We start from the raw sequence: 24,920 nt of genomic DNA, 5'->3' as shown, positions 1-24,920 counted from the left end.
GCTTTGTGTAATAAGGCATACCTAAAGCTGGAGCTCTGCACATGCATTCCTTTAATTCAATAAAAGCATCCATCTCATCTCTTTTCAGCACTATTTCATCCAGCGCATCTTTCTGGGTCAGTTTCAATAAAGGTTTTGCTAGATTTGAGAAATTGGGAATCCATTGGCGACAGTAGCTCACCATTCCCAAAAACTTTCTCACCTCTTTTCTTGTTTTGGGTGGACTCATTTGAAGTACACTTATTATTCTTTCTTTCATGATTCTTCTCGACCCTTTTTCTATTTGGCGACCCAAATATTTCACTTTCTTCTGGCAGAATTGTAATTTCGAAGGGGACACTTTGTGTCCATTTCTTCCCAAATGGTTCAACAGAGCAATAGTGTCAACTATACAGTCATTTTCTGTCTTGGATGTGATCAGTAAATCGTCAACATACTGTACCAAGGTTGATTCAAAGGGTAATTCCAACGATTCCAAATCTTTCTTCAGAATCTGATTGCAAATTGATGGTGACTCCGAAAACCCTTGAGGAATTCGACACCAACTGTAGACTCTGTCCAGGAATTTGAAACAAAAGAGAAATTGGCTGTCCTCATGAAGAGGCACAGAAAAGAACGCTTGTGACAAGCCGATGACTGAGAACCACTCTGCATCACATGGAATTTGAAACATTATCACAGCTGGATTTGGCACCACGGGACAGCATTTGACTATTATGTCATTTATTTTTCTCAAATCCTGAACAATTCGGACTTTTCCACTCGGTTTTATTAATCCCATGATTGGTGAATTACATGGACTACTTAGCACTTCTTTCAGTACTCCCTGTTTCACAAACTCATCAATGAGTTGGGCGCCTTTCATGAGGGTGTCTTGCGACATGTGGTATTGTGGTGTCTGGGGAAAATTTACATTGGGTTTTACGGTCACTTTCACTGGTTCTACTCCTTTGACCAATCCTACCTCTTTCCCTGTCATATCCCACACTTCCTTTTCAACTGTTTCCTGTAACTCAGCAGGAATATCTGCTTCAGTGAGCATAGGATAAAGAGTAATCAAGGGATACTCTTCATCAACAGTTTCCACTTCGTCCCCTCCTAAACTGTCCTCTTCTTCCTCATCACTGTTTGTCTGAATTTGAATTCCCTCATTTGAGCACATAATCGAGCATCCCAATTTACACAATAAATCTCTCCCTAATAGGGATATCGGACTTGAGTCACACACCACAAATTTATGTGACCCTTGAAAGTTATCAATTTTGACTTGCACTGGATCTGTAATTGGGTTTGTCAGATACCTATTTGCTACTCCCACTACTTGAACTGTTCTCCCTGAAAGTGGCAAATTCGGTACTTCGATGCTTCTGACTGTAAAGCGTGTAGCTCCGGTGTCAACCAAGAACGAAACACTGTGACCCATAACTCTTCCTTCCACATACGGACCCTTTTGGTCAACTTCCAAAGATGCTGCAAGCATACAATTTCCCTCCTCATCTGAACTTTCACTCTCCCACACATCGTTTATTCCATTCTCACTGTGTAACGGGAATTGGTGTACTGTGTCGTTTTGATTCATTCCTTGACCCGTGACCTGTTGAGGAAGCATTACTTGTTGCTGATTCATTGGTGCTAAGGGTATTTGCATTTGCTGATTAGGTACCATAGGAAACTGCTGTTGCATTGGCTGCAACTGTGCCATCTGTACACGGGGCATTTGCACTTGCTGTGTTTGTACGGGTTGTAAACCCTGCATCTGATTCACATTATTTTGAAAATGTGGATTTGGACCTCTCATTTTCGGTCTGCCCATATTCTGAAATGAATTGACATCATTGTTTTGCTGACCTACACCTTCCTGCACCATCATTGGGCACTCCTGTTTCCAATGCCCGACGATTCCGCACGTGTGACATGGCATCACCTTCTTCATTGCCTGTATACCATTTGGAATCACAACAGTATTTAAATCAGGACCATTATTCACAAAACCTCCTTGGCCTCTGCCTCTCATCTGTGGCTGAAACATAGCATTTCCCTGCTGTTGCTGCTGCGGCAACTGTTGTTGAAAACCTTGCAAACCTTGCAAACCTGTCTGAGCTGCTCTATGCTGCATCACCATCACCTTTTCGTTCAACTTTTTCTGCTTCGTCTCAATCTCATCACTGCAGTATTTTGCATAATTCAACACCTCATCGATCGACTTTAACTGCCAACAAATCAAATGCATTTTAATCATCTGGCTAACCTCGGGTCTCAACCCTTCCACAAATCTGAACACAAAATGGAGCATGTCCTTTGGCTCAATCGTTTCCGTGCCACTGTAATTTTTAAATGCTTTCAACAATCTCCCATAGTACGCATGTATTGACTCTTTAACTTCTTTTGCTGTTCTGTCAATTCTCTGCCAATCCACATTTTTTTCGACGCAACCTTTGTTTTCAAATGCTCAATCACCTTATGGTATAAAATCATTACCGTAGGTGATGGTGCACCTGTCTCCCTATCTCTTTCTGGTTCACTTGTTGGCCAACCTACAGCCCTTTTACACTCTTCCCACAGATCTGCCGGAACCACAATCTTGAATAAGGTATTCAGGTCTTCCCAAAGACATTTTGCGAGTTTCACAAATCTATCTGTTTGTTGATACCATTCGATCGGTTTCTCTCTTAATTTAGGGAAGTCATCCGTAAAGGATTGAATATCGCACCTGTGCCACGGTACATGTACAAGTTTCCCCCCTGCCGTTTCTCTCATTGGCAACATGGTTATCAGATCATAATTCTGTTGTGCTTTCTCATTCCGATCTGGGGTACTTTCTTTCTTTTTGTCCTTTTTCTTAACACACCTGCTCTCCCATTTGTCTAAACATCTCCAGACCTGTGCGCTTTGCAGTATCTCTTTAAGGTGTGTTTTCATCCCTGCAGATCTCATGTGTTCAAAATCGTTTGTCTCAAAGTCTAACCTGTAACTTCTGCTCAAGTGTTTGGTCTTACCTATATCGATCTTGTTTCTGTCTGCAATTTCTTGTAACTTCTTATGTATGCTGCTTACTTCTCTTGTAATTCTAGGGCACATGTATCTCAGCTCTTCTTCTGTGTATGATTCTAACCTGTTCAAACCCATCGTTCCCTCTACTAGTTCGTCTGCTTCCATGCCCAATCTTATCTTATTCAAATATTCTTCTCCTTTCCCGCTGGGTGTACTCAGTGGAGAGTTCAGGCTGTTCAACCATTGTGTTAACTGTTGCGCGTTCAGCTGGCGGGTGGAAACCAGGTTTCCGCCCGCGGGCCCAGCGGGGATCTCCAAATGGCCGTGGCAGGGATGCGGCCGCATTGGCGGCCGCATGACGGTCAGGTCGTAATGACCCCCACAATGTATGCATGCACTGGCATATACATAGCATTAACCTGGCTGGAAAGCAACAGAGCATGCTATGTCTAATGAAGATTTATTCACTTGTGATTCAGAATGACATTACTTAGCACATATTTACAATTTCATTACATTTCTTACAAATGTACAGTTTTAGTCACACTGAAAAAAGTAATTTTCCCAAAATCACATGGTTTTTAGTTGAGTACTCTAACTGGGAGACAGAGGGGGCGCTCAGCAGTACAGAGAGCCCACACAGAAGTAGGCAGCACCCGCAGAAGCACTTGAACAGGCATTCATGAAATCTGAGCATGGCGGTCGTCTCAACACTACAAAGGAAGGTCCCACGAAGCCGGTGGTCAACTCAGTGAAATGAGCAATGCAGGATGGAGTGCTGGGGACCTGGGCTATGCTGTGTACAAAGGATTCCTTGCAAAAGTGCACAGCAGCCCTAGCAGCTGCGGATAACGCAGTACACAGGATTACTGTCTGGTGTGGGGAGGCTTACCTCCACCAAATTTGGACAGAAGGACCACTGGACTGTTGGGGTCACTTGGATCCAGCTCCTGTGTTCCAGGGACCACGCTCGTCAAGATGAGAGAGGACCCAGAGGACCGGTGGTGCAGAAGTTTGGTGCCTGCGTTAGCAGGGGGAAGATTCCGTCAACCCACAGGAGATTTCTTCTTGGCTTTCAGTGCAGGGTGAAGGCAGACAGCCCTCAAAGCATGCACCACCAGGAAACAGTCAAATCAAATCAAATCAAATCATAAACATTTATAAAGCGCGCTACTCACCCGTGCGGGTCTCAAGGCGCTAGGGGGAGGGGGTTACTGCTGCTCGAAGAGCCAGGTCTTGAGTTGTCTCCGGAAAGCGGAGTGGTCCTGGGTGGTCCTGAGGATGGTGGGGAGGGAGTTCCATGTCTTGGCCGCCAGGTAGGAGAAGGACCTCCCACCCGCCATGGTGCGGCGGATGCGAGGGACGGCGGCAAGAGCGAGGTTGGCGGAGCGAAGAGGACGGGTGGGTGTGTAGAAGCTGAGGTGGCGGTTGAGGTATTCGGGTCCCTTGTTGTGGAGGGCTTTGTGTGAGTGGGTGAGGAGTCGGAAGGTGATCCTTTTGTTGACGGGAAGCCAGTGCAGGTGTCTCAGGTGGGTGGAAATGTGGCTGTTGCGGGGTATGTTGAGGATGAGGCGGGCGGAGGCGTTTTGAATTCGTTGCAGACGTTTCTGGAGTTTTGCGGTGGTTCCTGCGTATAGGGTGTTGCCGTAGTCCAGGCGGCTTGTGACGAGGGCGTGGGTCACGGTCTTTCTGGTGTCGGCGGGGATCCAACGGAAGATCTTTCGGAGAATTTTTAACATAAATCTTTAAAAGTGCCTATCTCCAGTTCTACTAATTGATTTTTGTCATTTTGCTCTTGAATTATTTATTAAATATTAGTATATTTTTATAAATTGGTGTGGGAAGTTTCTTGTGTTGTGTTTCACTTTATCACTGATTGAAGTGGTGCATAAATACTTTACACATTGCCTCAAAGCTAAGTCTGAATGATTTTGTGGCAAGCTACCAGGGGGTTCAACACAGGTTAATTTGGGGTTTGCTTGTGTGTCATCCTGACAGAGATTGTGGTTGTTGCTTGAGTAGGGTTTCACCCCCCTCAACCCGTAGCCCAATTTCCTACACCTGGGATCACACAGTGTGATGATAAAGGACAAAGAAGCATAGTAAAATATGGCAGTTGCCTAGGAACACACAAATTGGTCAAGTGGGAGGGCCAGGATTGGTACCAGGATTTCTGGTTTTGAGCTGTGCAATTCTGTCACTTGAAGGATATTTTTAAATATAAAATATTCATGCTCTGACAGCGATGTCAGTACAAAACTAAGACCAAGTCAGTTATAGTGCACCTTGTATATGCCCTAGATTGTTATCCTAGATGGGGCAACATTATAGTCTTGTAGTCTACTAAAATATCTACAAAAACGTTTTTTTCAGTGCACATCTTGTTCTCAAGTATTTCAAGGTGCTCTAAAATGTGATGATGCACTACAAGGAGGAACTGTAAAATAAAGCAATTCTCTAGGAACACACAATTTGGTCAAATGAGGAAGCTGGGTCAGTTTGAAAATGTCCCTTTTAGCAAGTAGGCATTTTCTTGCCTAAACCATTCTATAACTCTGCCTGTTTGAGGATTCGCTGTCTGGGTCAGTATGACAGTTGGGCGATTTGTGCATCCACACTAGACTGTGAAACAAAGGGAGCTCTGATGTAGTCTGCATATCCTGATGAGCCATCTGTGCTAGAGTGGAGGGAGGAGTGGTTACTTACACCTGAATGGGCTGTGCCTGCCCTCTCACAATGCAGTCTCCCATCCCCTGGTGTGTGTCTTGGCCCTGGCCTGGGCAAGGCAGGATCTTCTGAACATCAGAGATTTTTCCTTTGAATTATGGCTACTTCAGAGGCAGAAATGGGTATAAGTATTGGACCCAAAACCCCTAGAAATTAGATCATTTCTGGAATCAAGAGGAACGTCTGCAAGGAAAAGAGCTGAAGAGCTGAGGAGAAGTACTGACCTGGCCTGTGACTGTGGTTTGTTGGGTTATCCTGCAGTTACTGTTTCCGCCTGTGTAAGGGGACAAAGACTGGACTTTGTGGTATATTCCTGCTTAAGAAGAACCTCCAAGGGCTTGGGCTGAGTTTGTCCCTGTTCTGAAGTCCCAGGGCCATCAAAGACTTTCTTTGCCAGCACCTGTACTCTCTGCTGAGACTCCTGCCCTGCCAAGTGGTGCCTAATCCAGTCCCTGAGCCCTTGAAAGGAGAAACTGGTGAAAACTCAAGAAAAAAACAAGTAAACTGACTTCGGATGACTCTGGACCACGCTACTGCTGAATCCCATGACGCCACCTGCAACAAAAGCCGTGGTTCTCGCTGGAGTGCAACAATCCCGCAGGCCTGACACCACTGCAGCCCTGCCGAAGTCCGCGACTCCAAAGAAGTCGCTGCAGCATGCTGTGACTGTCAGATATCGACTCCACCTGAAGTGCGCGGATTCAACGCTTTGCACCAACACCGCCTCAGCTCCACCGCTCCGCAGCAAGGCCACAACGCCTCTTTGTGATGCCTCTGTTCCTTTGCTCCGCAGCACTGGAACCAATGCTGCCCTGGATCCAGCGATGCCACGATCCCCAAAATTGGCGCCAGATTGTTGGGAAGGACTCCGTCATGACGTCTTGATATTACTCAATCAAAGCATTTGTGTTTCTAAGCACTATTTTTGTGTTTAATCTTTAAAAATTCATAACTCGACTTGTGTATGTTGGAATTTTGTCATTTGGTCTTGTTTTGTTCAGATAAATATTACCTATGTTGCTTAACTGGTGTGGTGTCCCTTTTGTAGTGTTTTCACTGTATTACTGTGTGTGTTGTTACAAATACTTTACACATTGTCTCTGAAGGTAAGCCTGCCTGCCTGCTCATGCCAAGCAACCAACGACGCCATTTCTAACATGCACAAACAACACCCACACACAACCACAACTACATACATCATGACAACCACACAACACTCACCTGAATGTTGCAGCAGCAACACAACACACAACACAACATATACAACATCAATGCCATTTGCAAGTGGCATACATACTGACACAACCACATCACCCACTCCAGCTCCCTCCACCTCACCCAGCCAATCTCATTGCATCACACAAACATGTATGTACTGGCCCACACAACTCGAAGCACAACATTCCAGGTACAGGACCATTGCAGTGTGTATACATGGACACAGTTGACAGGTTTGATTGTGCTGTCATTGTGGTGCCAGCATTCTTGTATCTGTGTGATATGTGTTATGTACTTGTATGTCCCCATCCGTGTCTGATACAATTGTCTCCCTGACATATGCATGCCACAGTAATTTAAAAAAATGTATGTGATGTACATGTCTGCAGTGGTCCCGAGCTCATTTGCAGTGCCCCTCCATGTACACAGCCAATGTGAGTTCCTAACCTTTGTGTCCAGTGATGGGGGGGTTGCGTTTTCTCCATCGTCCAGTGACAGGAGCGATAGAGCATGTTGTCCAGTCGTGTCCAGCTCGAAACTGAGGTGCAATGAAGAAAAAAGGTGAGTTTTTACCCCTGGTCCCCTACAATCCACCAAGTCAGAAATGGAGGTCGGAGCACCACATTTTGCTTAGTCGTTAGGCATATCCAAATCTGCAGGGTGGTGAGTGTGACAGGAGTCCCACCGTCAACCACTATTGCCTATAGTGCCGTCGCGGAATATGGGAATCCTTGGTGGAGATGCGGGACTCAGGTGGGTTAAAGGTTATGGGACTGACAACATCTAAATTGGGTGAATGGGCCACAAAGCCAGCAGAAGGGGTTTCCATTGAAAAAGTGGCTGCGGACTCATCACCGCCAACACGTAAATCAGGCCCTACATTTGTTGCTCAATTTTTTTAAGAGAGACAGTATTGAGGCAGCTCTGAGGTTAGGCTTTAAATATATTTGATTTGACTTTTAACCTGTTTTTAACTTTAACCGCATGTTTCTACCATCTTATTTTTGCACTCGTTGCTCCTCCGAACTAGTTTGAGACAATGGTCTTGCCGTGCATTACTTCAAATTGTATTGGTGAGGGGGAACCAATCGGGAGGTGTGGAGCGGAGTCAGTTAGAGCTCTGTGCCTCAGAAATGGGGATTGCGGGGTCAAAGGCAAGCCCGTATGTGCACTTCCAAGTCCAACTGGGGCCAGGGGCCGGGAACCCTGGTCCACCTCAGATAAAAAGACTGGAATATTCTTCTAATCAATTATGGGCACTTCAGTCTGCCCCCCCCCCCCTGCAAGCTATTAAATCTTGATGTGAGTCTGCCTATATGTGACTTCTGAGACATATTTTCCCCACTAGGTGATCCAACTATTTGAGAAATAGCTGCATTGACCTTGGTGATGAAATATCACATCAGGTGATCAGTGGTATGACTGCATTTAACTTTTTTAATATCAACTGTCCATCTCTTCCTAAGCACCAACAGCATATTTTCAATTTGCTATGGGATCACAACCCTGATACCCTGTTACTAACTGAGGCATGGCTGCAGGTTAACTCTAGGCCAGATTTGATTGCTTCATTATCTCCTGGCTATGCTATGGTCAGAAGAGATAGGCAGGATAGTCCTGGGGGCGTTGGCTATTATTTTCATGAAAGTATATGCATGTAAGATAGAAAACCTTCCCCTTCCCACATGTGAAACTCTACTAATTTCCATTTGTCCTACTCCAAAGTTTACACTATCTGGAGCTTTAGTCTATCGAACTCCTGGCTATGCAGGATATAGGTGTGCACCGACTCCTGACTTACTTGACCCCTATGTCTTGAAATTATCTAATTTCATACTGCTGGGTGACCTCAATATTCATTTGCAGTTTAAGATGTGGACTTATTGAAGATCTGGGGGTTCTTAATTTGACCCTCCACAATAATGCTCCTACTCATAGGGCTAGACATCTTCTTGACCCTATTTTTGCTAATGTAAAGAGCCTGTCTACAGACCCTCCTTTTCCTTTACATTGGTCGGATCATCTAGCTGCTCCATTCTCTATTAAAACGTCCAAGCCCCCACTGGCAGAACTGACTAAATCAACTTCTACATTTACAGACCGGCCAAAGCTGAATGCCTTAGAAGCCACATTGCTGCTTAAGTCTAATTCGTCTACTAGATCCTTTCCCCCAGCTCCTTGGTTTGATGATTCTCTACGGCTGGAAAAGAAATGCTTTAAGGAGTTGAAAAGAAGGTGGAGACGGTCCTACAAAAGGGAAGCCAAAGCCACTTACAAGCAAGCTATAAATGAGTATCATGGGCTCTGTAGGAAAGCACATGCACAATTTTCCTCTAATAGAATCAGTAATGCTCAGGACTATGTTAAAACCCTCTTTAAAGTGATGAAAGAACTTTCAGACGCTGATACAGTAGCCCCAGTGCCTTTGCTCTCGCATACACAGTGTAAAGAGGTAGCCATCTTGTTTATTAAAAAAGTGGCAGACATCAGCGCCAAACTTTTTAATGATCTTAAGGGTAATCTTGCCAGATCCCGTGGTTTCTGACGGTTTTGCCATATCCTCTTATGAGGAGCATGATAGCAGACCTTTCCTCTACTTTAAAATCATGGTCCCTGCTGGATAGCTCTACCTTACAGACAATTTTATAACCTATTAAATCTGGCTTAACACTTGATCCTCTACCTCCTGTCAAACTTGATCAAATGTGTCCAATGTTATTACAGACAATCATTAATCTCCCCAATTCTTCTTTTCAGGAGGGCAGTGTTCCTGTGAGCTGGAAGTATGCTATGGTTCTCCTGCTTATAAAAAATCAAGTTTGGACCCTACCATCTGGTCTAACTTCCACCCTATCTTCCTGCTGCCTTGTTTCTCAAAGGTTTTGAAGAAAGATGTGAACATGTGCCTGACATCTTATGTTGACTCTCAAAGCTTACTGCATTCTGCGCAGTCTGGTTTTGGGAACGGACATGGCACGGAATCCGCTCTTTTGGGAGTCACTGCCCATCTTAGGTGTCTTCTGGATGAAGGTGGCACAGATGCCCTCATTTTATTAGCTCTTACCTCAGCTTTTGATACTGTGTCCCATTCCATCTTGGTTGAGAGACTGGTGGTGTTAAGGATCAAAGGAACCCGTTTGGCCTGGATAACATCTTCTTTAAAGGATCGGTTGTTTCTGTTTTTTTCAGGTAACACCAGGTCTGAGACGCAGTCCCTGACTTCTGGTGTCCCGCAAGGTTCTGTATTTAGCCCTATGCTGTTTCATATCTACATCTGTCCTTTAGAAGACGTGGTGTAGAGTTGCAGACTGACCCTCTTTTCTTATGTGGATGACACATAAATCATCTTTTATTTGTCATACGTGCAGGATCAAGGACCTTCGGATCTCAGCCTGGGTTTGAGTTGCATTGCCACTTGGATGAACAAGAACACTCTCAAGCTAAATGGTGAAAAGACCAAAGTCATGATTCTGGCCAAGAATCCTCAACTCTGGGGCCTGCAACATTGACCGCCTTCCTTAGGGACTTTTCCTGCCTCATCCGCTAAGGTCAAGAATCTGGATTTTATATTAGACCAAAATATTTTAATGAAGCCACAGGTCATGAATGTAACTGATGTGTGCTTCGCTGTCCTGAAGTGGCGAAAAAAAGATCTGGATGATTCCGGGGTCAGTTCAAAGGACAGTGATCCAAGCCCTAATCTTGTCCAGACAATAGTATGGAAATGTCCTTTATCTAGGCTTAGACAAGCTTCCATTCACAGCCTTCAGACAGTCCAGAATGTGGAAGCGAGACTGCTGTACTGACTGCCAAAGCAGGCTTCGATCTCCTAACTTTTCCATGAGCTCCAACGGCTCCCAGTTACAAAACGAATCCAATTTAAAGAAATATGTTACATTTTTAAAGCCAGAGCAGGTACAGGTTCTCAATTCATACAGAATACATATAGAATCTGATGCGGTTCTATCAGCCCACCAGCAGGTTAAGATCCCATCATCAGACTTTGTGCTTCGTCCCCAGGTAACACTTAGCTTGCAGGGGAGATGCTCTTTTGCTATCCTGGACCCTTACCTGTGGAACTCTCTCCCGGTGACTCTCAGAAACGGTACATCTCTTTTGGAATTCCACAAATGCTTGAAGACAGAGCTGTTTTAAATTGGCTGTCTGTTCTGTTCTCTCTTTCCCAGCGCCGGGAAACCCTATTGGGGTAGCTGCTCACGTTACAAGATGTATAAATAAATAAATAAATAAATAAATACATACATAAAGAACGAAATTGTGCTGGAAAATGCACGATTTCACACCAGGGTATAAAAATGGTCTCAGAAAGTAAACGTCCCAAAAACCCAGTGGAAAAGACAAACTTGCTGGCTCCGCTCACTCCAAATTTCAATAATTGTCCTTACGTGCCACCACTTTCAAATTCCAACAGCTGTGACTGTACTAATGTGCTCAAATAGTGCCCTGCGCTTGTTTCCTTAGTCACTTCCCGGAATTGACACTTTTCACCAGGTAGAGAGAGCTAATGTGCCTAGAAGTGATGGGTTTCCGCTTTGATCTTAGGGAGGCTGAGACCGTGAAGCACGTCAGCTGTGATGCGTTAGTTGAATTGTTTAGATGTCTTTTGCATGCCATAGGAGTCAGCGCTCTGGAACTGTTTGCGTTGCAAATGTTCAATTGACGGGATCTACTTTGTATGATGAAGAAACTAACAATGATGAACTGCAACTTTTCTTCTTGTCATTCTGACATCTTAAAAAAACAAGCATTTGCAATGCAACGGGTCTCGCGTTTGCTCGTGTTAGAGCTGATAGCTTTGTAAACTCCTAACCCGACTTTTCACTGGTAATGAAACCTATCGTCAAAAGTGCATTTATGTACTAACCGGAAAAAGTGCAATTAACTGTGTAACAGGGACGCTATTATGTAAAGTGCTCGACTTCTGCCAAGCGAGATCGCGCTGGGAAAATAGAGAAAATGTAGTCCACGAGCCGGATGGAAAACAGTGAGCCTCGCATGTTTTCTGTACTTGGTCGATGCACTCGAGGAGGGCTATCCACCGGAAAATGTATGATGTATGCATGACAGACACTGACGTGACGTGGACGGGGCTCCGAGCCCTTTTTAATAACTAAAGCGTCTCGCTTAGCGAAACGCATGCGCAAGCACATGCGACGCAGGCTTGACCCGAAAAAGTACGCCCAATGATACATAAATAAATGTTTCTTGACACTATGTACATTGTCTCGCGATTCAGAATGACACACAACATATATACTGAACTTGTATGGTTCTCCTCTGAGCATTTTCTTTTTGTTTGAACAAGTCACACTTGTGGGTATCTGGTGTCTCAGTTGTGCACCATACATGCCAAGAACGTACCTACCCCTTAAATTGTGTGTAAAACATAATTTGTGTTCTGGTTTCTATTAGACCAAGTCTTTCCTTCCAGTTCCCCCTCTTAATGCCCTTTCCATTTAACTCTCCACAAAGGACAAGCACTAGAAAACAATTCCAGTCCCCTCCTAAACTCATATTTCTCTCTAGCCTTCACACAGTTCTTCAGCAATCTAAGAAAACATATTTACACTGATTCCTTGTGTGCTTTGTCTTTGCCGCCTGAGATTCCCCTACCTTCTTCACCTCTAAAACGAAACAGCTTTGTACTTCCTCCTCAACATAGCTACCAGATCCCCTGTTACACATCTCTAGTGTTTTCTCAGTCCTGCCTCACAAATCCAATTTATTTTTCTCATTTTAAAGTAGCTCAGGGTTCGAACGGCCTTCAGTTGTGAACCAATCCTACCCCTCCAGCCATCCACTCCTTTTATAACACTACACAACTCATTTAAATCGGTGGTGTACACACTTGCAAAATATTTCTCTTGCATATTTCTCACAATTTCCTCAAATACTACGATTACATACCTGTAATTATTTTGCATGTGGACTTTCAAGTTAAACTCATGATTTCAGCCTAAATTGTTACATTAAAAAAAGTTAGCAACCAACTAATGTCAGAGTTAGAGAAAAATGGTTTTAAACCTAACTCTTAAGAAAATGTCACATGCACTTCTAATGGCAGCTACCATCCATGAAAAAATATTGGCAGTTTGCAGGCGAAAACTAAGCCAGAATATAAACATACAAAAGGCAGGCAATTGTGGGAACTGCATAAAGGTCAATACGGGAGTTAGGCAACGCTTTGCACAGTCTAAACTTTCATCTTTCCCACTTTTCAACATCTGATAGCGCGTCCAGTCTTTATAAATTACTTGTACTTGGACACGCTGGAGGTCAGTGAACCTTTTAGCCGAGTTGGGCTCTCCTCATCCAAGAATAGTCGGATCACTCGAATCAATAATATATAACCATTGAAATCAATACCCAATACTTAATCAATAGATCAATCAACACATTAGAAATCAATAACAATCAGTATTTTGACACACCATGACCTTTCAGTCATGAATAACCACACCAGTTTATTAAAAGTTAATGAGTTTATTTCCCTATATTAACAAAGCTAGCATGATATAAGTGAGTCTCAAAATCAAATGATGTATGTATATGAACATTACTAGCTGTCCATAGTGGCGGAAGAAACGCAATCTACACAAAATCTGGATTATAATGCACTCGGTTATGGCAATGCAAATCACTAATATAAGCAATTGAATTTGACTAATTTCATACATCGGTCAGCATACCAAGATTTCAATTTAGCATGGTGCATCGAGTGAATACCTCAACTAACCTCTAATTAGCATTGGCATGTGGGGCTTCATGCAAAACGAATTTAGTCAACACAAATTTAGAAAACTTCTAGCTTGGGCCCTATCAAAATAGCAGTTGGTACCTAGGAAGGAAAACACAATGCATAATACAATTATCCTTTCATATTTACTAAATACAATCAGCATTCAAGAAAAGTCTTCGTCCTTCAGGTACCGGTTCGACCAGCATGGGGCAGATTTCAAGGGGGGCAAAGTTAAGGGCAAGTTTCCTTGCAGCAGCAAGGAGAATGGGACAAAAGTTACTGTATGGGCAGGACGGGGCAAAATTAAAGTTAAAGTCTCTAGGTTGAGAATTCTCAAAGTCTCTTTCTCTGGAATAGAGAAAAGGGCATCAAGATGTCGTCTAAGATGGCTTCTTGAATCAGGCTTCAAAATGGCATCAAAGAAAATGGCTGACTTCTCTTTGTCTGGTGGGTTTAAGTAAGAAACATTCCAAATTCTTCAGGGTCTTCCATTGGAGGGTTCATAGGGTGGCTTCAATTTGACCAATGAATAGTGTCTTTCTCCTAGTACTCATTTATGCATAAGGTGTCCTTGGAGCCTTGGAACACAAGTTGCAACAAAGTTGGCCAATTATTTCGGTATCAGTGCTTTTATTGACCGCACCTGCAGAAACTGACCTTGCTTAAAAATGATGAAAACAGCCTAGCATGAAACCTTGAGATAAGTGTATTAGTCATCTCTACTGGAAAAATACAACTTTAAAGTAAAATAGTATGTCTCTGTTAATACAAGTGAAAACCACGCTGTTAAAATTTGAGACCAGGCAACTAGGCCAAAGCCTCTGCTATATTTAAGCTAAGCATATAACAGTTTTGACAAGAAAATCATAGAATACATTTGCAATTATGACGGACTACTACATTGTCAATTCTTCATGATTAATTAAGCCCGTTTATAATAATGGCGAACTACTCCGTGGGCACAATTTCTCATGTACATTATTTTTCTTTGCTAAAATCACACTACCTTATACGATTTTGGTTACATGATATATGAATATTTGTTAGTCCTTCTTTTTCTGCGTCATCAATCCTTCCTCTGATGACTAATTATGTCATCACATCAAATCTTTCCACACATTTTATTCCATTAAAATTCTGTTTTAGTAATTTGGCACTTCAGTCAATTCCCTCTTCCTTTTGGTTCCCTTTGATTTTTCTCTGTATATTTCTACCATTTTATTTTGTTCTTTCTCTTCTCTTCTCCTTTTGTTTCTTGTTTTCAATATTTTAATAGCTTTCCATATTCCCCAAATACCTAATAAACAAATTAATGTTATTAATATTCCTTTTACTATTTTCAGTAATAGGCCGTTCCAAATGTTGCTGAGCCAATTTCCCACAGAAGCAAATCCTTTTCCAACCTTCTCCCATACTCCTGGTTCTTTCAATTCCTTCAAGTCTGTACTTTCGTTAGTTAAATTTGTAAGCATTTTCCTAATTTGCCCACTGTTGTCTGGAATATAAGAACAACAGTGACGGGTGCTAAGCATTTTGCAAACGCCGCCATCCTTTGCTAAAAGAATGTCTAAAGCAAGCCGATTTTGAAGAGTCATAGCTCTTTCTACAGTAAGTTCAGCATCCATCAGGATTATAGCTCCTGAGAACTTTGTCAACATGTTATCCACAATAGTAGACAACTTTCGTATTTTAATTGAATTCAATATGACTCCTACTGAAGGAATCATTGCTCCAAATATATCTCCTACCACACCAGAAGCTGTCTCCCTTTTCTGAACATGATGTGATTCAGACAGCTTTGGAAAATCCTTTAAGTCGTCCAATTGATAAATCTTTGGAAATACTATTCCCAAATAACATCTCCCATACCATCCCTTTGGAAGATGATAATAGGCGTTAAGTCCACACATATAATGTAACCCTGGGATAACTGGGTCTAGGCCATTTAACATGAACGTCCATTTAGCTTGAAACAAAAACGTATGTTTACATTCACTCGTTCCCACAAAGATTGTGTCATAATATGATTTAGGTCTATATACACACAGCCTCCCTACGTGTATTGCATATAAAGCTAGTTTCCCTTGTGTCTTTATCGCGGCAAAAGTATAGTTATCTACAGATGTCCTTTTGTGTAATTCCCTTTCTAATTTCTCCTTCCCCACCTTCCTCCTATCATCAGTGTGATCTAAAAAACATTTTCTCTAGCGGTGAAAGCAAGCATGTAAGGTTTTCTCTGTGAGCGTAAGCTGTATGAAAAGGTGACAATGGCTCAAAGAAACCCCTAATTAACTTTATATAAAATCTCTTGCTACTTTACTCAGGTACTCAATTATGGGATATGTGCAAATACAACATCATGATTGGAATTAAAGTAGTGAATATACTCCTGGCCATAAAATCTGGTCATTAATAAACTACATGAAATTCCATACGTAAGAGGCATGCTATGATATGTGACTCCTTCTTTTACCGAGGTAGGTATTTGTGTGCACACATAACAATATTTTGCATCCATTGTCTCAACATACTCATTCAGCAAGCAATAGAAAACGTTAGAGGATAATTCTTTCTTGTTGTGTAAATACTTCTCGTCTTGTCCGAGTTTCTGTAAAGGAGTTAATTCAGTAGTAGGTTTAGAAGTAGAAGCATAATTCGCGTCTCTTTCATTCTTTCCATGCATTCCAAGAACTATTGCTATAATTATTAGTACTCATGTAGTTATTAGACCTATACACACGTATTTACAACATTTCATTTTGTGTCCTTTTGTAGTGTAGCCTGTCATGATCTATATAGAATCAGAAAGTTGAAGACACTTTATCAAATCAGGTTTGCAGATACATATAAAGCTGAACGAGTTAATGCTCACACTGTTTTCTTTCAGCAGCTTAGTCTTTTATCGGTTTAGCAGCTTTTGTCTCAAGATCGGTTTCAAAGTCAATCAAGTTAGCAATGTCTTATCCAGTTCAAAAGTCAATCAGGTTATCAATGTCTTATTCGGTAATGTCCATGAAATTTCACTTTTCAGGTACCAAAGTGTTGTTCTGCTTCTTCATTCTCAAGACTGAGAGATAGGAATTCGTCTGACCAATCGTTAGTGGCTATGTATGCCCACTCCGGACCAGAATATCTTCTGCTCGGTATTCTTTTCCTTTTCAGTTTTGCATCTCCTTTTGATTCTCTCTCGCTGGTGCCTTGGCTGGGTCTTTCTCTTCACTTGGTGCTGTTATTGCGACAGACACTTCTTTTCTTTTCTCTTTCAACTTTGGCCCTTCACTTCGTTTAATATTTCTTTAGTCCTCAATTTCACTGGCGATATGCTTTGTCTCCATTTCGCGCTGTTTTCACCTGATGGACCTGCAACCGGTTCTGGAAGAGTCTGAACAATTTCACTCTGTCCTGTTTTGTCTTCTCCCCCTAGGAGGTCAATCAGGTTTTCTTTTTCTTTTCCTGTATCGTCTGCTTCTGGGAAAGCCCTCCTCTGATCAGGCTCTCCTGCTCCTTCACCTGTCGCAGGCTCTTTGTCACCTTAGGGATCTTCGTCACTTCCTGAGGCTTCTCCTTGGTCCTCCTCAAATGGATCAGCTGTTTCTTCCTCAGAAAATATTTCTCCTTCCTCTATTTCTGCTTGTTCGCCTCCAGGTTCTCTTTGTCCTGTCTCGGTGCCTGGTACTCTCTTGTCAGTCGCAGGTGATTTCAGCGCTTCAACTTCCTCTTCTGTGGGGCACGTCACCCTTTTCGTGTGACTGGCGTGAATCCAGTTGGGAACTCCCGCATATTTCACAGCGGTGGTAGTTGTCAGAATCACTAGGAAAGGTCCTTTCCAACGGGGTTCCAGACACGACTTCCTCACGTGTTTCTTTACCACGACCCAGTCACCTGCCTTCAGGGCGTGTCCTGGACCATGGATCGGTGGCAAGGTGGTTGCCTCCACCTGGTGAGAAAAAGAGCGGACCACATCAGCCAGACCTTTGCAGTAGTCCAATACCATATCATCGGTAATATTTACAAGTGCATTTGCAGGGACTGCTGGGAGTCTCATGGCTCTGCCCATGAGGATCTCATGCGGTGACAGTCCAGTTTTTCTATCAGGTGTGTTTCTCATTGACATTAACACCAAGGGCAATGCAACAGGCCATTTCAAGTTTGTTGATGCACATATTTTCGCCATCCTCGATTTCAATGTGCCATTCATTTGCTCCACTAGTCCTGATGCTTCAGGGCGGTAGCTACAATGCAATTATTGTTCAATGTTCAATGCTGCACACAGTAATTTGATTACTTCGTTATTGAAGTGACTTCCCCTATCTGATTCTAAAGAGATCGGGAATCCGAAACGTGGTATTAGTTCTCTCAGGAGTAGTTTTGCAACTGTAAGACTGTCAATTCTTCAACTGTATCTACAACCTTTAGGGCAAAGGCTTCACTTGGTTCAAGTTCTGGCTCATTTATTAAGTTCCATTCGTCTCTGAGCAATATACAGTTCAATGCGCAAAACCTTGCGACCTGATCTGCATATCCATTTCCCAAAGAAACAAAGGGGGTCATTCTGACCCTGGCGGTCCATGACCGCCATGGCGGAGGGCGGCGGAAGCACTGCCAACAGGCTGGCGGTGCTTCCTGGGTGATTCTGACCGCGGCGGTAAAACCGCGGTCAGAAAAGGGGAGCCGGCGGTTTCCCACCGGTTTCCCGCTGGCCCAGGGAATCCGCCATGGCGGCGCTGCTTGCAGCACCGCCATGGGGATTCCGACCGCCTTCCCGCCAGCCTGTTTCTGGCGGTGTCCACCGCCAGAACCAGGATGGCGGGAACGGGTGCCGTGGGGCCCCTGGGGGCCCCTGCACTGCCCATGCCACTGGCATGGGCAGTGCAGGGGCCCCCTAACAGAGCCCCACAAAGATTTTCACTGTCTGCTTAGCAGACAGTGAAAATCGCGACGGGTGCCACTGCACCCGTCGCACCCCTGCAACTCCGCCGGCTCCATTCCGAGCCGGCTTCATTGTTGAAGGGGCTTTCCCGCTGGGCCGGCCGGCGGTCTTCTGGCAGTCGCCCGCCGGCCCAGCGGGAAAGCCGGAATGGCCGCCGCGGTCTTTCGGCGGGAACCGTTTGGCGGGCGGCGACCGCCGACCGCCGCGGTCAGAATGACCGCCAAAGTCTTGTGATTTTGAGTGTGCACTGCATTTTACCACTGCTACTTCCCCTGGTAACTGGATGGTGTGAAACAATTCTCTTATTCTTTCACCATTCTTCACTGGTGATCCTGAAGAGATCATGAATCCTCTCTGTGACCACAATTGTCCAAAATCATGCACTATTCCAAATCCGTACTGGCTATCAGTGTAAATGGTGACTTTCATTAATGCGGAAAGTTGGCTGGCTCTAGTAAGGGCTACTAGTTCCGCTACCTGTGCAGAGTAAACTCCCTGAAGCCAAGATGCTTCCAGAACACCTGTTATTGTACATACAGCATATCCTGCTTTCAATATTCCTAGTGCATCTCTTAAACATGAACCATCAACAAAAATAACTTGATTGTTTTCTTCCAATCGGGTGTCTTTGATATCAGGTCTTGGTTTTGTACAAAATTCAGTCACCTGAAGACAGTCAATGTCTTCAGCGTTCTCAATTTCGACATTTTCACTGGGGAACAAGGTTGCTGGATTCAACGTAGTGCACCTTTTCAGCTGCACATTGGGTGAACCCAAAATTATTGTCTCATACCTTGTAAGCCTAGCACCAGTCATGTGCTGTGTTCGGGAACGTGTCAAAAGTATTTCGACTGAGTGAGGGACCATAACTGTTAAAGGATGTCCCATCACTATTCCTTCACTCTGATTTAGGCTTATACCAACTGCTGCTACAGCATGCAGGCATCCTGGCAAGGCTGCTGCGACTGGATCCAAAGTAGCTGAAAAATATGCTACTGGTCTGTTTACGCCACCATGGGCTTGAGTCGAGACAGACAAGGAACATGCATCACGTTCATGACAAAACAATGTGAAAGGCTTTGTGTAATAAGGCATACCTAAAGCTGGAGCTCTGCACATGCATTCCTTTAATTCAATAAAAGCATCCATCTCATCTCTTTTCAGCACTATTTCATCCAGCGCATCTTTCTGGGTCAGTTTCAATAAAGGTTTTGCTAGATTTGAGAAATTGGGAATCCATTGGCGACAGTAGCTCACCATTCCCAAAAACTTTCTCACCTCTTTTCTTGTTTTGGGTGGACTCATTTGAAGTACACTTATTATTCTTTCTTTCATGATTCTTCTCGACCCTTTTTCTATTTGGCGACCCAAATATTTCACTTTCTTCTGGCAGAATTGTAATTTCGAAGGGGACACTTTGTGTCCATTTCTTCCCAAATGGTTCAACAGAGCAATAGTGTCAACTATACAGTCATTTTCTGTCTTGGATGTGATCAGTAAATCGTCAACATACTGTACCAAGGTTGATTCAAAGGGTAATTCCAACGATTCCAAATCTTTCTTCAGAATCTGATTGCAAATTGATGGTGACTCCGAAAACCCTTGAGGAATTCGACACCAACTGTAGACTCTGTCCAGGAATTTGAAACAAAAGAGAAATTGGCTGTCCTCATGAAGAGGCACAGAAAAGAACGCTTGTGACAAGCCGATGACTGAGAACCACTCTGCATCACATGGAATTTGAAACATTATCACAGCTGGATTTGGCACCACGGGACAGCATTTGACTATTATGTCATTTATTTTTCTCAAATCCTGAACAATTCGGACTTTTCCACTCGGTTTTATTAATCCCATGATTGGTGAATTACATGGACTACTTAGCACTTCTTTCAGTACTCCCTGTTTCACAAACTCATCAATGAGTTGGGCGCCTTTCATGAGGGTGTCTTGCGACATGTGGTATTGTGGTGTCTGGGGAAAATTTACATTGGGTTTTACGGTCACTTTCACTGGTTCTACTCCTTTGACCAATCCTACCTCTTTCCCTGTCATATCCCACACTTCCTTTTCAACTGTTTCCTGTAACTCAGCAGGAATATCTGCTTCAGTGAGCATAGGATAAAGAGTAATCAAGGGATACTCTTCATCAACAGTTTCCACTTCGTCCCCTCCTAAACTGTCCTCTTCTTCCTCATCACTGTTTGTCTGAATTTGAATTCCCTCATTTGAGCACATAATCGAGCATCCCAATTTACACAATAAATCTCTCCCTAATAGGGATATCGGACTTGAGTCACACACCACAAATTTATGTGACCCTTGAAAGTTATCAATTTTGACTTGCACTGGATCTGTAATTGGGTTTGTCAGATACCTATTTGCTACTCCCACTACTTGAACTGTTCTCCCTGAAAGTGGCAAATTCGGTACTTCGATGCTTCTGACTGTAGAGCGTGTAGCTCCGGTGTCAACCAAGAACGAAACACTGTGACCCATAACTCTTCCTTCCACATACGGACCCTTTTGGTCAACTTCCAAAGATGCTGCAAGCATACAATTTCCCTCCTCATCTGAACTTTCACTCTCCCACACATCGTTTATTCCATTCTCACTGTGTAACGGGAATTGGTGTACTGTGTCGTTTTGATTCATTCCTTGACCCGTGACCTGTTGAGGAAGCATTACTTGTTGCTGATTCATTGGTGCTAAGGGTATTTGCATTTGCTGATTAGGTACCATAGGAAACTGCTGTTGCATTGGCTGCAACTGTGCCATCTGTACACGGGGCATTTGCACTTGCTGTGTTTGTACGGGTTGTAAACCCTGCATCTGATTCACATTATTTTGAAAATGTGGATTTGGACCTCTCATTTTCGGTCTGCCCATATTCTGAAATGAATTGACATCATTGTTTTGCTGACCTACACCTTCCTGCACCATCATTGGGCACTCCTGTTTCCAATGCCCGACGATTCCGCACGTGTGACATGGCATCACCTTCTTCATTGCCTGTATACCATTTGGAATCACAACAGTATTTAAATCAGGACCATTATTCACAAAACCTCCTTGGCCTCTGCCTCTCATCTGTGGCTGAAACATAGCATTTCCCTGCTGTTGCTGCTGCGGCAACTGTTGTTGAAAACCTTGCAAACCTGTCTGAGCTGCTCTATGCTGCATCACCATCACCTTTTCGTTCAACTTTTTCTGCTTCGTCTCAATCTCATCACTGCAGTATTTTGCATAATTCAACACCTCATCGATCGACTTTAACTGCCAACAAATCAAATGCATTTTAATCATCTGGCTAACCTCGGGTCTCAACCCTTCCACAAATCTGAACACAAAATGGAGCATGTCCTTTGGCTCAATCGTTTCCGTGCCACTGTAATTTTTAAATGCTTTCAACAATCTCCCATAGTACGCATGTATTGACTCTTTAACTTCTTTTGCTGTTCTGTCAATTCTCTGCCAATCCACATTTTTTTCGACGCAACCTTTGTTTTCAAATGCTCAATCACCTTATGGTATAAAATCATTACCGTAGGTGATGGTGCACCTGTCTCCCTATCTCTTTCTGGTTCACTTGTTGGCCAACCTACAGCCCTTTTACACTCTTCCCACAGATCTGCCGGAACCACAATCTTGAATAAGGTATTCAGGTCTTCCCAAAGACATTTTGCGAGTTTCACAAATCTATCTGTTTGTTGATACCATTCGATCGGTTTCTCTCTTAATTTAGGGAAGTCATCCGTAAAGGATTGAATATCGCACCTGTGCCACGGTACATGTACAAGTTTCCCCCCTGCCGTTTCTCTCATTGGCAACATGGTTATCAGATCATAATTCTGTTGTGCTTTCTCATTCCGATCTGGGGTACTTTCTTTCTTTTTGTCCTTTTTCTTAACACACCTGCTCTCCCATTTGTCTAAACATCTCCAGACCTGTGCGCTTTGCAGTATCTCTTTAAGGTGTGTTTTCATCCCTGCAGATCTCATGTGTTCAAAATCGTTTGTCTCAAAGTCTAACCTGTAACTTCTGCTCAAGTGTTTGGTCTTACCTATATCGATCTTGTTTCTGTCTGCAATTTCTTGTAACTTCTTATGTATGCTGCTTACTTCTCTTGTAATTCTAGGGCACATGTATCTCAGCTCTTCTTCTGTGTATGATTCTAACCTGTTCAAACCCATCGTTCCCTCTAATAGTTCGTCTGCTTCTATGCCCAATCTTATCTTATTCAAATATTCTTCTCCTTTCCCGCTGGGTGTACTCAGTGGAGAGTTCAGGCTGTTCAACCATTGTGTTAACTGTTGCGCGTTCAGCTGGCGGGTGGAAACCAGGTTTCCGCCCGCGGGCCCAGCGGGGATCTCCAAATGGCCGTGGCAGGGATGCGGCCGCATTGGCGGCCGCATGACGGTCAGGTCGTAATGACCCCCACAATGTATGCATGCACTGGCATATACATAGCATTAACCTGGCTGGAAAGCAACAGAGCATGCTATGTCTAATGAAGATTTATTCACTTGTGATTCAGAATGACATTACTTAGCACATATTTACAATTTCATTACATTTCTTACAAATGTACAGTTTTAGTCACACTGAAAAAAGTAATTTTCCCAAAATCACATGGTTTTTAGTTGAGTACTCTAACTGGGAGACAGAGGGGGCGCTCAGCAGTACAGAGAGCCCACACAGAAGTAGGCAGCACCCGCAGAAGCACTTGAACAGGCATTCATGAAATCTGAGCATGGCGGTCGTCTCAACACTACAAAGGAAGGTCCCACGAAGCCGGTGGTCAACTCAGTGAAATGAGCAATGCAGGATGGAGTGCTGGGGACCTGGGCTATGCTGTGTACAAAGGATTCCTTGCAAAAGTGCACAGCAGCCCTAGCAGCTGCGGATAACGCAGTACACAGGATTACTGTCTGGTGTGGGGAGGCTTACCTCCACCAAATTTGGACAGAAGGACCACTGGACTGTTGGGGTCACTTGGATCCAGCTCCTGTGTTCCAGGGACCACGCTCGTCAAGATGAGAGAGGACCCAGAGGACCGGTGGTGCAGAAGTTTGGTGCCTGCGTTAGCAGGGGGAAGATTCCGTCAACCCACAGGAGATTTCTTCTTGGCTTTCAGTGCAGGGTGAAGGCAGACAGCCCTCAAAGCATGCACCACCAGGAAACAGTCAAATCAAATCAAATCAAATCATAAACATTTATAAAGCGCGCTACTCACCCGTGCGGGTCTCAAGGCGCTAGGGGGAGGGGGTTACTGCTGCTCGAAGAGCCAGGTCTTGAGTAGTCTCCGGAAAGCGGAGTGGTCCTGGGTGGTCCTGAGGATGGTGGGGAGGGAGTTCCATGTCTTGGCCGCCAGGTAGGAGAAGGACCTCCCACCCGCCATGGTGCGGCGGATGCGAGGGACGGCGGCAAGAGCGAGGTTGGCGGAGCGAAGAGGACGGGTGGGTGTGTAGAAGCTGAGGTGGCGGTTGAGGTATTCGGGTCCCTTGTTGTGGAGGGCTTTGTGTGAGTGGGTGAGGAGTCGGAAGGTGATCCTTTTGTTGACGGGAAGCCAGTGCAGGTGTCTCAGGTGGGTGGAAATGTGGCTGTTGCGGGGTATGTTGAGGATGAGGCGGGCGGAGGCGTTTTGAATTCGTTGCAGACGTTTCTGGAGTTTTGCGGTGGTTCCTGCGTATAGGGTGTTGCCGTAGTCCAGGCGGCTTGTGACGAGGGCGTGGGTCACGGTCTTTCTGGTGTCGGCGGGGATCCAACGGAAGATCTTTCGGAGAATTTTTAACATAAATCTTTAAAAGTGCCTATCTCCAGTTCTACTAATTGATTTTTGTCATTTTGCTCTTGAATTATTTATTAAATATTAGTATATTTTTATAAATTGGTGTGGGAAGTTTCTTGTGTTGTGTTTCACTTTATCACTGATTGAAGTGGTGCATAAATACTTTACACATTGCCTCAAAGCTAAGTCTGAATGATTTTGTGGCAAGCTACCAGGGGGTTCAACACAGGTTAATTTGGGGTTTGCTTGTGTGTCATCCTGACAGAGATTGTGGTTGTTGCTTGAGTAGGGTTTCACCCCCCTCAACCCGTAGCCCAATTTCCTACACCTGGGATCACACAGTGTGATGATAAAGGACAAAGAAGCATAGTAAAATATGGCAGTTGCCTAGGAACACACAAATTGGTCAAGTGGGAGGGCCAGGATTGGTACCAGGATTTCTGGTTTTGAGCTGTGCAATTCTGTCACTTGAAGGATATTTTTAAATATAAAATATTCATGCT

Source organism: Pleurodeles waltl, chromosome 9 (assembly GCF_031143425.1).
Source record: "Pleurodeles waltl isolate 20211129_DDA chromosome 9, aPleWal1.hap1.20221129, whole genome shotgun sequence".
Lineage (NCBI taxonomy): Eukaryota > Metazoa > Chordata > Amphibia > Caudata > Salamandridae > Pleurodeles > Pleurodeles waltl.
The sequence above is the reverse complement of the archived record's forward strand: the minus strand, read 5'-3'. Positions refer to the sequence as shown.